Raw genomic sequence first — 16,464 nt, forward strand, 5'->3', positions numbered from 1 at the left:
TCTGTTGAAATCAATAAAGCTACTTCAGCAGACACCAGCTGAGGATCTGGACCAACATGAACTATACAGATATTACACATCACTCTGGCCTCACCTCAGAACAACCTGGTTAATACATTAAAGTCCATAGACTGCTCTTGATCTATGGACAGAAAAAGTGTAGTAAGATTAGCATGCAACGGAGCACCCGCAATATAACATTTATAACACACAAAGATAACAACGTCCAAATATGTCTAGCCATTAGATATCTATATCTGTGAGTTGTGTGTGGATTGAGGTTAATATCTAGTCCATAGAATTCTTTAATACTATTTTTGATGCTGTTATAAATTTGTTGTAAATTGGGGTCGTTACAGAGGTGCTATAAATCCATACTTATTTTTTTCCACTTTGAAAGCAAAACCTTACATTTTTATAGTATTTTTAACAAGTATGATGGATTTCAAATATCAGTCAATTCTCATTTCTCATCTTCATATTTTTGACACATGACATATGATTGCTAATAACTTTCCTGTGCCTAGGCATTTAGATTATATTGTTAATTTCGTTCAGGATTACCTTTGTTTTCACGGTCTACTATAAAAGTGAGTTTTTATTCAGAATAAGGAAAAAGGGAAAATTATCCAGAAGTTGAAGAACATAGTAGCTGTTTAATAATATGCAGTTTAGGAGAGTAATTGAAACTCAGCCATGCAAACTAGAATGACTAATTTTTCTATTTATTACACAAAATCCCTGGGATCCTTAATGATCACAAGTGGTCAAGAGTTTGATTTTCTCTCTCATCCAACAGATGGCACTTCCTCACAATGCCCCTTAACATCATGCTGGAACATAGTTCAGTACTGATTCAGGGGAAAGAGTGAGCTCCATAGAATCCACAATACATTTCGTGTAGCATACTGGGCTTTCCTTGGAGGGCTGACAGCATTATGTATGAAAGGCTAAGGCAGTATGTCTGCAGACTTCACCCAAGGCTTCTCCACCCACCTCACAGCCTGCAGTCACCTTCACCCCTCTCCCCCCGGCCCCCGCCTGCCCGCCCAAGTCTGGTTTCCTTGCTCTCACTGGCAATAAAGCTACCTTCATTAGGTGGTAGATAGAGATCTTACTCTTGACCCAACATAGCTCCCGACCACTTCCATCCTCTTTGATCACTTTAACTACTATGCTGTTGTTTCTGACTCCAGTATCACCTAACTTCTATTGCAAATGTCTTTTATTTGTCTCTGCCGTTGATTGTACTTCAAACACTAAGATACTCCTTTCTTGGGTACCGAAAACTTTCCTTATTGCACAGCATGCTGTCCTTTGCACCTCTGCTTGTTACATTCTGAAAGTCTATTGAAAACCCTTACAGCAAGTTCCATTTTCACCAGTGCCTCAACACTTACTCTGCTTCCATACCTTTGAGATAAAAATCATCTTGTTTGAGGGGTACTCTTCCTGTGCATTTTCACATTTTAAAGTAGTTGAGTTTCATTACATTTGCCCTTAACTTTGAATTGCTTGAATTTCTTGTGGTTGTTTCTAAGCTTAAATGTTCCTATAAGCCTTTAAAAAAAATCAGTTAAGATACTGATGTGGATTCTTAAACATAACTCCAATTTAATTAAGTTTTGGTCTGGGAACAGGACATACTATATGCTGACTCTTATACAAAAGGAGATCTTTGAATAGGGTGACCAGACAGCAAGTGTGAAAAATTGAGACGGGGTGGGGAGTAATAGGAGCCTATATATAAGAAAAAGCCCCAAATATTGGGACTGTCCCTATAAAATCGGGACATCTGGTCACCCTATCTTAGAACCACTAATCATATCTTGGACCCAAAGTTCCTCTTTACTGATATTAATGGGAGCTTTGCCATTGACATCATTAAGAGCAGGAATGGGTTTAAGGTAACCTTGAAATTGGCTTAAAAATAATATGTTAAAGAAAATGGTTTCTTTTGTATTTGCCTTCTGGTCTTTGAGCCTTTTGCGTTCACATTGTCAAGCTTTTCTCCGCAAGCACATGGGCTAGAAACTTCCTTTTTATTTTAAGTGAAAGTTGAGATTGTCATGCAGTCAGATGACTCCAGGAGATGGGGATTTATAAAGAAATAGCACATATCAGAAGAGTTGACAACACTGCCCCTCCCCCAACAGGATGAGTAGATACCTTGAAAAAAACAAGAATTTCCCATTTTTTTGAGAGCTCTCCTGGCGTCCCAGTTTGGGTTATAAAAAATGGGACTGGTTTTGACATTTATAAAGCTGCTTCAGTGCCGCTCCTAGTGCTTCTGTGCTGAGGCTGGGGAGAGGAGAGAGAGGAGCAGAACCTTCCCCCCTCCTTTGATCCCAAAATTCTTCCACTTGAATCTTCACCTCCCCAACAAGACCATGACTGTTGGACTCTTCCCATCTCCCGCAACGCTTTGACAGGTGTTGGTTTGAAAATCGTGTCATCCTAATCAGGTCCTTTAAGAAAAATAAGTTATTGAAAAATTGCCTGGCATTTGTGCCTCACATAGTGAATGTCCCCTTGATTATATCTTTTTTCAGTGGGGCGGGAGTAGGGCCCTACATTTCCTTTTACATTTAGTTTAAAATATTACTTCTGCTTTTTAAAAAACAAATCACTTATGTAGTGGTTATTAAATCATCTTTTTGCCACCTGCCTAGAGAATACTTATGCTGCCATGAAGCAACCAGTGCCTCTAGCAGAAAGATTCCCTCTATGAAAGCAAACATTTCATCTGTGACACAAATTGCATCATTTGGATAGAAGGATGATCCCTTATAGGCAAACTGATTTTCAATGCATGGTACCCACTCTGCCAGCTTCCAAATTTAGGACCTGATGGGGATTTGTTAATGCTGAATGCAAAGCATTTGAGTTATTTTTGATGGACTGTCCTGTAGACTGGCTACTCCTCAATACTTGCACATGAATGAGATTTTCCTGTGCATTGACAATTAAACAAGCATATCAAATATGCCAGTACCACAGAGATGTGTAATGGGTTTGATACTAGACCCAGTGCACAGCTTGAGTAAATGGTGTGGAAAAGGAATAGGATTTGCCTCTACTTGCACACACAGAACTCCTATTGACTCCAACTGATGTTGTGTGTTCACAGTGATTACAGAATAGTAATAATGTTTATTAACTCTTATTCTATCAAGCTGACAATACTGACAAAGCCTGTATTGGGGAGCACAGTTATATAATCAGTTCATAGCGCCAACAGCCAACCTTGATGCTTAAAGAATTATTGAATTAAATTACAGTACAGGGAAACCCCGGTATAACGCACCCCGCGATAACGCGAATTAGGATGTAACACGGTCATAAGGTGGCTCCAGCTGCCCCAAGCAAAAAAAAAAAAAAAAAAGGGGGGGGGGGGCGGGCGAAGCACCGCCAAAGCGCGAAAAAAGAAAAAAAGAAAAAAAGTGGCCGGAGCGTCGTCAAAGTGCCCAGGGGCAGTGGTCGACTGGGAGCCCCCCGCGCCTCCCTGACGGTGTCCCCAGCAGAAGGTGGGGAGGGGGCAGGGGAAGCCCCCAGCGCTCCAACCCATCCCCAGCAGAAGCGCAGGGGGTGGCGGGGAAGCCCGAGCACTGGGACCCCCCTCCCACTGCAGCCCCGGGAGGCAGCCTCACAGCTTGGGGGGGCACTCACTCCCCACTGCGGCCTCAGGCTGTGATGTGGGGACAGGGCATCTCCGGTCTTGGGGCCACAGTAGGAGGTGGAGAGGACATAAAGTAGCAAACAGGTTGAGAAGCTGCAGTGGGGGTGTGTGGAATGGAGGGGACCCTGAGTGGCACCCCAGGGAAGGAGCAGAAAGGGGTGGAACCGTGGGCGGGGAGGAGCCCGCAGCCCTGGAGCTCTCTTGACCCCGCGCCTGTCAGGGACAGAGAACAACAGGGCTGTGGGCGCCGGTGCTCACTGTCCCCGGCAGGCACGGGGCCGCAGCTTCTCTCCCCTGCTGAGCACTAGGCGGCGCACATCAATGCATTGCCTTGGGGACCACTGACGGGCTTGAAACCCCGCTATACCGCAACCCCGCATTTAGCGCGATGTAATTTTTTGGACCCCAAACATCGCGGTATAGCAGGGTTTCACTGTATATGCAAGCAAGGATTTTTATGGTACCTTGTGTCCATTTTTTGTTATGAATTCAGTTCCACTGTAGGAAAAAAAACATGTTTTCTAAAATTGTTAATTTCATACACGGAATAATAATACTATACACCTCTACCCAGATATAACAATGTCCTCGGGAGCCAAAAAAATCTTACCACGTTATAGATGAAACCGCGTTATATCGAACTTCCTTTGATCTGCCGGAGCATGCAGTCCCCCCTCCCCTCCCCCACCCCCCGGAGCACTGCTTTACTGCGTTATATCCGAATTCGTGTTATATCGGGTCGCGTTATATCGGGATAGAGGTGTATAATGTAATGAGCATAATTACATGTGTATTGTAAAGTCTGAGAATATATATACAATTAGGGGCCCAATTTTGCTCTGGTCAAAGTCATAGGGAGAGCTACCACTGACTTCAAAAAGAGCAAGTTCAGGCTGACTGGGCCTGATCCAAAATCTCATGTAAACCCATAGTGAGTATTTGTGGCATAAGCTCATATTTTAAGATTTTAAATAACAAAGACAAATGTTTGCCCAAGGCTGAATCTGAATATATAATATACTATAGTCCCAGAGAACACTTTTCAAGCCAAGTTTAGTTTAATACAATTAATTCTATGATATAGCTAGCACTTGGAGGCAGAACACTGTAGAGAACTATACAATAATAATATGAACATAAAAACATAAGAATGGCCATACTGGGTCAGACCAAAGGTCCATCTAGCCCAGTATCCTGTCTTCCAACAGTGACCAAAGCCAGGTGCCCCAGAGGGAATGAACAGGACAAGTAATCATCAAGTGATCCATCCCCAGTCACCCATTCCCAGCTTGTGGCAGAGGCTACGGACATCATTCCTGCCCATCCTGGCTAATAGCCATTGATGGACTCATCCTCCACGAATGTATCTAGTTGTTTTTGAACCCTTTTATAGTCTTGGCCTTCACAACATCCTCTGACAAGGAGTTCCACAGGTTGACTATGCATTGTGTGAAAAAAAGAGACTTCCTTCTATTTATTTTAAACCTGCTGCCTATTAATTTCATTTGGTGGCCCCCAGTTCTTGTGTTATGAGAAGGAGTAAACAACACTTCCTTATTTACTTTCTCCACACCAGTCATGATTTTATAGATCTCTATCATATCCTCCCTTAGTCATCTCTTTTCCAAGTGGAAAAGTCCCAGTCTTATTAACCTCTCCTCATACAGCAGCCATTCCATAACCCTAATCATTTTTGTTGCCCTTTTCTGAACCTTTTCCAATTCCAATATATCTTTTTTGAGATGGAGTGACCACATCTGCACGCAGTATTCAAGACGTTGGTGTACCATGAATTTATACAGAGGCAATATGATGTTTTCTGTCTTATTAGCTATCCCTTTCTTAACGATTCCCAACATTCTATTTGCTTTTTTACTGCCCCATCACATTGAGTGGATGTTTTCAGAGAACTATTCACAGTGACTCCAAGATCTCTTTCTTGAGTGGTAACAGCTAATTTAGACCCCACCATTTTATATGTATAGTTGGGATTATATTTTCCAATGTGCATTATTTTGCATGGACCAGATATAGCCCAGATGAAGTTGCACATGATAGGAGGAGACAATACAAGGAGCTTTTCTGTGGCTTACTAAGGGGCTAATCAGCATTCCATGGGGAAGCATAGTCCCGTCTCCATTCTCATGCCCCTGTGCCCACTGGTCACTTGAAAAGAGGTAGAACCACAGTTCCATCATTGCACTGTCCAGCAGAGCCATCTACATGTAGAGAAGGAAGTATGCTGCATCATTCTCAGGGGTGGGGTCGTTGCCACACTGATGTGTGCTCCCTGAGAACCCTCAAGAAGAAATCTTGCTGACTAGATTTTATCCTGGATGCCTCTTTGCACTCCTTCTAGTATGCTTAATGATGCCTAGTTTGCCATGTTTGAACCCACTTGATTTCTGGTCATACTTTGGTAGAAAGTGAAGTTTGTCCTCTGCTGTTTTCTATGCCTTATGTTTAGGCACAATTTATCAAAAATGTAAAGTACAGTAGTACAGAAAAAAAAAAAAGCAGCAACTGAAAAAGATACAAGTAAAGAGAAATGCTAACACATAAAAAGTGAAAATAAAACAACATAGCTGGGATGCTAAACATAGAAACAAAAAGAAGCCATTACAGCAGAGCGGGGTGAACTGTGAAATGAACTTGCAGAATTGGGAAAAGCAGTTTAGGAATTAAACAAGAACTTTCTCAGTACATTTTCAAGGAGAAACACTAAAAATAACCATAACTGTCTATCCAATGCCCTGGATATTTTCAGGATCAGTCATGCAGTGGCAGTAAATATGTCAGTGAAGCACATTTCCAGATGGAGCTTATTCTCCTTTTAGAGGAGATCAGGATTGTAATCCTGAGGCCATTATGACAAACCAATAAGGATAAAATACAAATCAAACTTTCACCGAAAATCTTTTATTAAGGTTGACTCTAAAGAAAATTGTTTGATGTACCCCTGTGCTTCCTGGGTTCATGCAGGAGAAGAATCTGAAGTACTGGAATGCTGTAGGAGAGGAACACTCAATTTCCAGAAAGGCTAACCTTGGAGATTTTCAGCCTGATTCCCAAACAAAAGAAATAGCCACAATGCTGAGCACCTCCTTATAGTGCTATGCATCCTTAACTCCCACAGATTGCAACTGGTGTTGTGGCTGCTTGGCCTCATTCAGGATCGACTCAGCATCTTTCAGGCACAGGCCCTACATTTGGATATGTATGCACACCATCCCTTCAAACACTGGGTTTGACTCATCCCTGTTTATGACATTCTAGCATGGGATCCAGGAGACTAGTTACCCCTCTGAACTCAAATGTATCAACTCTGGAAGCTGAGGCTTCCTAGTAAAGGAGGCTCTCACCAGAAACAAAACAGAAGATGGGAGAAAATACAAGCCCTCCCTCAAAATGAGAGGTGCTCCAACAAAAGCTGAACATCTGCTTACTTGAAAAAGAATTGTGCAAGGGCATCACAGTGGGTGACATGCATGCACTGCCTTATTTAAATGTAGGCCGAGGGCAAAATGATTCAGTGTACAAGGATCATTTAGAAAAATTTGGTTGGAATAACAATCACATTCCTTATAATAATACACTGTCCTATCTGGCTCAGCAAAGGGTTTCACAGCATCTTTTAAACTAGTAGTTTCAAGCTGAGATGTTCAAAGTTGCCTAAAGAATTTTGACTCCCATTCTCCTACTCAACTTTGAACATCTCAGCCTTAAATTCATTTCTAAAAACCCTAAACATAAATAATAGTGTTCACCTTAAATAAAGAGCTATTATTAACCACCATAACCATGTATTCTTAAAGTAAGAAGGCTTAAATCATACACTATTTCATTCATTGCACTGAAACTTGCTGTTTAACTATTTTCTAAAGTGTTGTGTCTCTCCAGGTATTTTTCTTCTTTGGGTAGTCTCTCAGATCACATCAAGCGAGATTAATACTAAACTAGACAGACATCTAAATGGGCACTTTGCTCACTTTGGGCCCATTTCACTGTCCTTACACTGAGAATTACCTTGCTCTGTGAATAGTCATATTCGACTAAGATGCAACTCAATGCAAATACAAGTGGCAGAATCAGGCCCTTTCCTCATTCAGACAGATGTCACTGGACACAAGATCTATACTGATAAACACAATTTGCAGTATCTTATTTAAAAGTAAGTGCAAAACTAAGATGGGACTTTAACTCGTTCGTGAGTCAGCCTTCTCATTTCCCAGGACAGAAAGGATTACAGTACACTGAAAAAAGCTTCTCCATCAATATTCCTGGTAAACTTTGCTGAAGTGTACTGAGTTAGTCTAATTTTTCTAAGATTAAGATATCAACAGGAAACAGGTGAGATTAACCCTCACTTGTATAGAGAGGGTGCGATTTACATTTCCCCTGTGTCCATGCAGACAGTCATACTGGCAGACAAGTTCAGACCCAAAGGAAAAGGTTCCACCAAGAAAGAGACAAAAGAAAAAATAATAATAAAAATGTTGCTAATAGAGGATGTTATACTAGCTAACAGTTAGTCAGATTGTGAACATTAAGGGTTGGTTTCTTAAGCAAAGCCTACATAATGGCTTCCGTAAGAGAAGCCATCAACCTGCCTCCCTAAAAGAGGCATTTATACGTTCCTCCAACAGTGGAGCCAGTTCTTCCTGGCTGGCCTTCAACCAACCAGGACACATATCTGAAGGACATGTTGTGGAATAAAAGGCCCCTAATCACTCCTAGTACTTCAGTATGTCACTAGTCTAAACTATTCTAGAGAAGATCTAGCTTTGTATCCTCCAGACACCATTCTGTATCCAAAGAACAAACAGCTCAGCTAAAACTGCTGAAATTTATTCGCTTTATTTTATGAGGCAATCAAAAATAGTCTCACAATGGGAGGAAAATTTCTCTTGATAAAGGCCCCTTTCTCATTCTCGGCTGAAAGAGGATGCACCTGGCCCCAGAGTGTTCTGGGCCAATGGGCAATATGTCTCTAGTTTTTGCATTGCTGTTGCTATAAGAAGCTGCCAGATTGGGAAAATATTTGGTAGCCAAAAGTGTTCTCTTGTGCTGTCTTCTCAGCAATATTAGTTATTGTATTGCAAAGTAATCTGAATGTAAATGACTGTACAGTGCCCACTACATCAGGTATGGAAGAATGACTAATACTGGTACCACTGAGGTTCATTATATCCTAGCTGCTGGATCTGGATCAGAGTATTATGATTACCTGACACCTGTTAGATCTCCATATCCCTTAGCTTCTAAAATATTCTCTAATATCTATGATACCAGCTGCTCTTGTTTTCAAAGCTGCTCTTGTTCCCTCATCCTCTAATCCATTTGCTTTTTCTTTCTCCTGGGCTTATGATGGTTCTTTTGGTTGCCTGCCCTTGAGGTCATTGAGAGTTGCTGGAACACCAGGTCTGGTTACTTGCTGACTTCACTGTCAGTGCAGCTTGACACTTGCCAGAAAAAAGCCAATATAGGAATTTGCTTCTAGAGTACTGATGTTATGGCCGTTTGCCTTTGTTTGGGCATGGGATGCCTCTACTAAACAGTATTCATGCCTACTGTTGCTGCTACACATAAAAATATCCAGTGGATATTATAGTGGAAACTGTGCCCTCCTCTTTTGGCACATTTTTCTGTATCACTTCTGTGGGGATTTTTATGTCCATCAGACCCTTACTATTCTTTCTGTCCACTCATCAAGTCCAGTTTACCCAGGCATTGCATGACAAACAAAGCCCGCGTCAGAACTGAGAATAAAAGATTTACCTGTCACTCCAAAAGAGTTCCCTCTTTACCAATCACTTTTTCCATACATGGCTTCCTGGCACCCTGACAACCTCAGACCAGGACTCTATTTTAAACAAAAATTGGTCATAGTTTGGATAAAAATGACATCTTTCCTGTCAATGTATTGGACATTCCCTTGATCTAAAAGACAGCTAACCCAGTTATCTGATTTACAAAAATAATTGCCACACGCTACTATCTGTTTTACAGACCTCCTAGCAAAAGGCATCCTATTGAATTCACATATCTGCTTTGATGTGCAGTAAAATTTTCCCCTTTAACTCAAGCATATACTGCATTAATTGCCCATTATCTTCTTTAAAATGTATCGTATGTAACAAGGCTTAGATGTTGGAGGAGATTTTATATTCAAAAGTTCTTCCCACCATGTCAAAATCATCCTTTTAATTGAGTGAAATAAACGGTCTCAGTTCACACATCAATGATCAAGGGCCACATTTTCAAAAGTGGGAGTACTGAAATGCACAAGAGCTCTAAGAGCATGTACCTGCACTGGTGAGTGCAAATCAAACTACTGTGCATTTTCCTGATCTTTACACATAAAACTCCCACACTGGATTTTTAATTTAAATGTTGTTATATCAGAATATTGCACAACTTTGAAAAACCATCTGTACTTTGTGCCAAATTCTACTCCCAATTCACTAATTTAAATTAAAAGTAACTCTAGAGAGTCAGTTTCTCTCTGTGACATCATTTTAAATTGACAGTAATTCCATCAAAGTCAATAGAGTCCCTCTTGATTTAAATTTGTGTAAATGAGAGCAGAATCTGATTGCTTTACTCAGTGGTGTAATTTTAAATTAACTACCTTAAAGTCTGATTCTGCTCTCAGGTCCATAATTTTAAGTGGAGAGGAACTCCACTGACTTCCAAACGACTGTGTAGATGAGGTCAGAATATGGATCTTGATTGTAGTCTTATCTCACTTACCCCAGCAACTTAAAACAACAAGTAACAAAGGGGATTAAAAAAGAATGTGTACATGTGGGGGAAAGAAAGCACTGCTAATTGTGATGAATCTGTACTGTGAGGTAAAGGTTTTAATGCAGTTTTTTAAAAGGTTTAGAAAATGCTTCTGTGCTTTATAATCCTTAAGTATTTGTATAATTCTATAATATTTATTTCCCTGGTACACTTTTTATTCTTACACTTCCTGCCATTATTGCACCTGCTTCCCCAACCTATCCCCACCCACACTGGGGGTTCGTGACAGAGTAAGCTGCATTACCAACCTAAGAGCTGCTTCACAACAGGCTGAATTTTCATATTGCAATGCTACAAATCTCACCGCTTTGCAAAAGGATAAAAACATACAGCGGCAAAAGTGCAAGCCAAATGAAATCATGTGCAGTTATGCAAAAATGCAAACCATAAAGTTAAAACACTTTTTCTTCTCTATGCTTTTTTGCAGCGCTCATCTAGTCAATTTGACTATATGGACAGGAAGTTATAACCTATTTTTAACTTTGGAATGTGAACAATAATCAAAAAAAGAGGCTAAAAACTTTATAACGTAACTTAATTCCACTGTAGTAGGAGATATTTTGTATCAAATGTATGTATATTTCTCCATAATCTTATAGTGAGATCTGGATTGATCTCTCTGCCCTACAGAAGCAAAACTTGCACCTCCCTGCAACAACAATGCCTCGTATACTCTTAGTGGATTCACCCCCAAGGAGGCGAATTTTAGTTTCCACTAAGGTTAAAACATTACGATAATGAAGTGTTGCAATTGCTCACTTAAAATTACAAAAAGTCTGGGAATGCAAAAATGAGGGGTCCAAGTGCAACATTAATTCAGCTATAAAGCACACATAATATTTTGTCTTTTTTTCTCATTAAATGCATATCTTCTTTGTGTTGTAAGGTGTAAATCATAAAAACATATACCATGTGAGCAAGTTAGCGTTGTTGGAAGCTTAACTTCAGCATTTTATTTCTGTAATTTTAATTATACCTTTGCAACAAAATATCTGTTTGCATTTCCAAAATTATTCTACTAACAAAACCAGTAATAATTGCTCAGTGTATTCCTCAAGTGTTCCACTATGCAGATAGTGTGCAGGGTCTGATCCTGCAAAGCTTAATCACATGATTTGTCTTTACTTATGGGCGTAATCGGTGAAACTACTCATATACCAAAAGAGAAGAGAGGATTTTCAATAACTGTAAGGTGATACATTTAAAAAGATGTTCTTGTTATTTCAAATGAAAATAGGATTTGTAATGTGAAATTTCTTTTCTTATAATAAACAATATTTTTCAGTTTACAACTAAAGGACCTGACTCTGCAAACCCTTGTCCATGTGAGAGAAATCTTTACTCACACAACTGGATCCACTGACTTACGTGGGATCAACAACTCACACTGATAAGATATTACAGGATCAGGCCAAAACTGAATAAATGATCATTTGAGCTAGACTTGATGAGATAAGCTTCTAGGGCCTGATCCTGAGAGGTTTTAAGCACTTTGGCCCCAATTCACAAAGTACTTGAGTAGCCTCATTGAAATCCTTGGCTAATTAATTATGCAGGGCTCAGTTCTTTGCTCAGTTACATCAGTGTGTAAATATGGAATATCCCATTGCTATTAGTGGAGTTACTTCAGTCAAATGAGGGAAATGGATCTATAATATTCCATTAACATTCACATTCACATATTTTCTAAGGACCAAATTTTGCTCTCTCGGTTACGATAGTAGCTTGATTCATTTTCTTTACTTCACTGGGGTTACTCTGAATTTAAACAAGTGTAAATGGAGGAAATATTTGACTTAGTCACTCCCTGTGTTCCTCTGCCTCTAGGGTCTGATCCAAAGCCCGGTGACATCAGTGGGAGTCTTTCTATTAACTTTATTAGGTTTTGAATCAGTCTGTAGATCAACTAATTAGGCACACTTACAAAAATCAAAATTAACAAATAACATTCTCAAACAACATCAGACTCACACAAAGAGAAAAAAAGAATCAAATGCATCAGTGCCATTATAGTGTAGTCACTAAAGTTAAAAACATTATAACGTTAGTACTACTCTTAATTTTTTTTTTTTTTTTGGCTCCTAGTACTTTTAAAAAGACGCCTATTAACTGCTTCCAAAAATAACTCCCCCCGACTTCAGATCAAATTCTGCTCTCAGTTACATTAGTACAACCATGATGACTTGAAAATAGAAATGTAACCGAGTAAAATTTACATTTTTGATTTTACTGGGCTTTAATATTTTTAGTAGAAACAAAACCTGAAAGCTTTATAAAATACAATTATGGATTTTAATGATTCCTTCAACTGAACATGAAAATAAGAGCAAATATTAATCATTAGTTTAGTCATTCTGATCTTCCTAAAATGGTTTTAAAACATTTATTCCAAGTTGTTTTATCTATTCAAGATGAGGCCTTCCTCCTAACCTTCCTCTCCACAAAAAAAACTGTCAGAAAATAAAAACACTCATGTCTCAAGCTTCCTTATTTCTGCATTTATCAGTCTTAAGCTTAACGAATGGCTGAGAAAGGAAAGCGTCATAGTTCCTGTAAAAGTACCCACTCCAAGTGCTCTCACGCTGTAACAGTTTATGGCCCTGATCTTATCAGATCTGTGCAGGGTCAATGCATGTGGATCAGACTGCACATTTGGGTCCAAAGGTCCAGGAAATTTAAATACTTTGTACATGGAGGGCTTGCAAGACAAAGCCCAAAATAAAGGATATTAACAACAATTATGAGTGAAAATGTAAATGGCTTGTTGAATTATGGGGAAAAAATTGTCATAAGAGGGAGATTCTTTCCAAAATTACCTTATAATTAAACCAAATTAGGGAGTGTGATTTTGGGCTTGATCCTGCTCCACTGAAGTCAGTAGTATTTGTGCCTAAGAAAGGAAATGCTGGATTGGCCTGACATACCACTTGCTATACTCCGCCAGTTTTATGTACCTGTGACTCTATTAAAGTCAATGGAGTTTCACCTTTGTAAAACTGAAAAAAATAGTGGTGACTGCATCCAACTCATTTCAGTGTGTCTAATAATATTCTGCAATTTTTTTTTCTTAGAAAAAAATCATCAAAGACCTTTGACAAAAAAAAATTGTTAGGCTTTAAAACCCTGAATTAATATATTGTATTTAGCATCCCTGTAACTTCATCCCATGCAAACCGTGAGCATTGTTTATGCTCACTGAACAAATCAGTTTCACATTCATATATCTAACTATGCTCATTTACTTAAATACTGGTTTGTGTCAATTTTAAAGACAGTTGTCATTTACAGAGTTTTTTGTTTGCTTTCAAACTGGGACATTTTATTTGTTTTCATAGTAAGCAGTTTAGTGGAATATGCCCCCTTATATTGCTTTTTGGTGTTAAAGTATTTTTTTAAAGTGTCAGTAATAATTTTGACTGACTAATTTGTATTTTTGATTTGCCGTGGTATGGTGTGTATTTTTCCCTATATCATTTACTCCACTGTTTTTCAAATTATACATAAAAAGTAAGCATAGGGTGTAACAAAGAAACCTAGTTGGGCAAACTTGGTTTTTAGGTGTGAAGGAAATGTAAATGTTATTTTAGGGATGGGCCCAAACAAAACTGCAGATTTGAACACCTCAGAACTTGGCGGGGGAGGGGGTAAGAATGTGAATTTTGCAACTTGGGGCCCCTCTCTATTACATGTTGTTACTTGATGCAACCCAAACGTGCTTGGAACGGGGCAAAATATCCTCCCAAGCTGTATTTAAAGGGTGTAAGGAGATGCGATGAGCAGTTAGTTATAAAGCACCTGGAAAACGAAGGCGGAAGAAATCGATCCATGCTATGGGTTTGTTCATCCTGTGCGTGTCCCTTTCCTAACGTGTTACTGACAACTGCAGCCCAGTCTAGCCGCGAAGCTTCTCCGCTCTCAGATCAGCGAGTGACGGACTAGCTGCAGGGCCACAAAAGGGACAACCCGTGTCTTAATTTCGGAGCCAACCGGACTCCCGAGCGTGCCCCTGCCAGCGCGTCCCGCCCAGGGTTCCCTCACCTGCCGGAGCAGGCAGCGGCTCTTACCTAGGCACGGCGAATGGGGAGCGCCGCGGGCTGTCAATCCGCAGGGATCCTGGCCAGGGGGAGGGAAACGTCCCTGGGTGCGGCGCCCTTCCCCGGCTGGTGGCCGCGGGCAAGCTGTGGCTGAGCCCCCGCGGCGAGGCTGCCGGAGCGTCCACACCTCAGCGGGGCGGGTCCCCCGGGGGGACACCCCCAGCCCAGGAGCAGCACAAAGGGCAGCGGAGGGGCGGAGGCAGCAGCCGCTGTGCCCTGCTGAGGGGGTCCCGGCTCGGCTCCAGCGCGCTGCCTCCCGGACCTGCGTTCAGCGAAACCTTCGCTTCCTCATTTTCTGCGGCAGCCTCGGCTACTTCCTCCCAGCCTGGTTTCAGCTCACACACTTCCTCATTGGGCAGGACCGCAGCTGCTCTCCCCTTCATTTGCTTAACAGCCTTGACACGTTCATGGAGGCCACCGGCTTCCCCAGCCAGGATGCACCAGCTCGGCGTTGGGTGGCTTTGCCGCCGCTGTCTTCTTCTCCCTTTCCTGTCTGCAGCCTCTAATCCGTTCCTGTGAAACACATCCCGCAATTCCACACCTCCCTCTCTTGCCTTTCCCCCAGGCCAGTTTCATCAGGGATCTGCAAAATAATCCTTCCCACTTTCCTTTCTGGTCCAAAAGCGTTCAAGGGAACCCACCCACACTGGGTTTCATAGAATAATAATAATAAAAAAAAAAGACTGGAAGGGACGTGGAGAGGTTATCAAGTCCAGCCCCCTTGACTGAGGCAACACCAAGTAAACTTAGACCATCCCTGACAGCTGTCTTCTAACTTGTTCTTAAAAACCTCCAGTGAGAGGGATTCCACCACCTCCTGAGATAACCTTTTCCTGTGCTTACCTAGCCTTATCCTTAGAAAGTGTTTCCTAATATCCAACCAAACTCTCTTTTACTGAACATCCAGCTCATTACCTCATCTTACCTTCAGTGGACATGGAGAACAGTTGCTAACCAGCCTCTTCATAACTGCCCTTAATGTATCTGAAGATTCTTAGCAGGTGTCCATCTCCAGCCTCTTATTCTTTAGAAGAAACATGCCCTATTCTTTCAGTCTTTCCTGTTTTCCAAACCTCTTATCCTTTTTGTTACTTTCCTCTGGACTCTCTCCAGAGTGTTCACATCTTTCTGAAGGTGTGGTGTGGTGCCAAAAACTGAATATGATACACCAGCTGACGCTTCACTAGTGCCAAGTAGAGTGGAACAATTACCTCCTGGGACTTACAAATGGCACTCCTATTCTGACATCCCAGAATGATATTAGCCTTTTATGCAACTGCATCATGTTGTTGATTCATATTCAATGTGTGTTGTATGTGGTCTACATGAAATTATTATAACATGGGTGCACAACTAGTTGGAAAAGTGTACCCAAAGAGTAGTTATGGGGTACAGTGGGGGCTGTCTGTTACTATTCAATATTTGCATTAACAACTTGGATAATGAAGTTGAGAGTACACTTATAAAATTTGCAAATGACAAAGGTGCGAGGAATTGTAAATATTTTGCAGGATTAGAATTCAAAATGACCTTGATACATTGGAGAATTGGTCTGAAATCAATGAGATTTAATAAAGACAAGTTCAAAGTACTGCACTAAGAAAAAAAACCCAAATACCAAATGGGGAATAACTGGCTAGGCAATGGCATTGCAGAACTGGATTAAATCATATCTTTTAAAACTGTCTACTCTTGTCTTGAGAACTCCAAGCAATGGTGAGTCCACCACCTCTTTGGGTGAGCTATTCCAATGTTTAATTATCCTCAGAGCTAGGAAATTGTACCTTATTTCAAGGCTGAATTTGTCTAACTTCAGCTTCTAGCCCTTGAATTTGTTAAGCCTTTGTCAACAAGAATGAAGCGCCCCCATTATCAGATATGTTT

General features: G+C 40.7%; 1 protein-coding gene across 4 annotated transcripts in view; it reads right to left on the bottom strand.

Moving 5' to 3' along the window:
• SYK (spleen associated tyrosine kinase) overlaps positions 1–15,132 on the bottom strand; it is a 76,542-nt gene extending 61,410 nt beyond the window's left edge. For 2 of the 4 annotated variants that reach the window (XM_008163191.4, XM_005307653.5), the window contains exon 1: positions 14,551–14,907. The gene's annotated coding sequence lies outside the window, so the exon portion shown is untranslated. Of the gene's footprint in view, positions 1–9,457; positions 9,543–14,281; positions 14,426–14,550 lie in introns of those variants that run through there. The other 2 variants (XM_042854591.2, XM_065550384.1) reach the window with 2 other exon arrangements.
• Positions 15,133–16,464: the final 1,332 nt, after the last annotated feature.

Source organism: Chrysemys picta, chromosome 6, assembly GCF_011386835.1.
Source record: "Chrysemys picta bellii isolate R12L10 chromosome 6, ASM1138683v2, whole genome shotgun sequence".
NCBI lineage: Eukaryota > Metazoa > Chordata > Testudines > Emydidae > Chrysemys > Chrysemys picta.